Source organism: Canis aureus, chromosome 36 (assembly GCF_053574225.1).
Source record: "Canis aureus isolate CA01 chromosome 36, VMU_Caureus_v.1.0, whole genome shotgun sequence".
NCBI lineage: Eukaryota > Metazoa > Chordata > Mammalia > Carnivora > Canidae > Canis > Canis aureus.
The window spans coordinates 1,358,417-1,359,898 of NC_135646.1; positions in this window are offsets into that span (position 1 = coordinate 1,358,417).

Genomic DNA, 1,482 nt, shown 5'->3' on the forward strand with positions numbered 1-1,482 from the left:
GTAGAGGGATGCCAGGATAATTTATTTGATAATTAAAAAAAATATTTTATTTATTCATGAGAGACACGCAGAGAGAGGCAGAGACATAGGCAGAGACAGAAGCAGGCTCCCTACAGGGAGCCCAATGCAGGACTCGACTCCAGGACCCCGGGATCACGCCCTGAGCCGATGGCAGACGCTCAACCGCTGAGCCACCCAGGTGCCCTTACTTGGTAATGTTTTGAAGTAAATTAGATATTCAGGCTGAAGAAAAGGAATGAATTTGTTTGTTTTTTTTTAATTTTTATTTATTTATGATAGTCACAGAGAGAGAGAGAGAGAGAGAGAGGCAGAGACACAGGCAGGGGGAGAAGCAGGCTCCATGCGCCGGGAGCCTGATGTGGGACTCCATCCCGGGTCTCCAGGATCGCGCCCTGGGCCAAAGGCAGGCGTTAAACCGCTGCGCCACCCAGGGATCCCAATTTGTTTGGTTTCAAATGTGAGATAATCTTCATTCTGCTTCAGTAGTAACTTAATCTTTTTTTTTTTTTTTTTTTTTTTTACTGTGTTTGGGAGGGGGAGAAATCTGTTGAATTTGGGAAGACTCCAGGTTTGATACATCTTTTTTAATATGGTGGAAAAATATCTGCAAAATCTAAGACTATATAAATGTGAAAAATAAAGAACTAGTGGACCCGAAGGGGTTTGTGATCCAAACATCAAGTCTCAAAAAAATTTTCAGCCGTTTGCAGTTTTTAGAATGGTATAAAACTAGATTGCAAAATTAAAGTGTGCTAATTTAATTTTGTAAAATTGGAGGTATTGAAATATTAGTTTTCCTTTAATGAAATAAACTTCTAAAGACATCTTAAAATATAAATATTACTTTTACATATGTAGGAGTAACTATGTTTTGGAGAAACTGATGAGTTGATTAAATTACAATTTTCTGACATCTTTTTATTTCTGGAAAAATGTCTTTAATGATACTTTATCAACAATCACACTTTGGCTAAGTATGACAATTGCACTACTAGGTGTTTACCCAAAGGATACAAAAATATTAATTTGAGGGGATACACCGCTATGTGTATACCAGCATTATCTACAATAGCCAAATTATGGAAAGAGCCCAAGTGCCCATGGACTGATGAATGGATAAAAGACATGGTGTATACACACAACAGAATATTGCTCAGCCATAAGTAAGAATGAAATCTTGCCATTTGCCATGACATGAGTGGAACTAGAGAGTATTATGCTATATAATGCAGTCAGAGGAAGACAAGTACCATATGATGTCACTCGTGTGCAATTTAAGAAGCAAAATAAATGATCATAGGGGAAAAAAAAAAGAGAAAGACAAACCAGAAAACAGACTCTTAACTCTAGGAAACAAACTGATGGTTACAAGACGTGAGGTGGGTGGGGGCTGGGGGAACTAGGTGATGGGGATGCACTTGTGATGCGCACTGGGCGTTGTATGGAAGTGCTGAATCACTA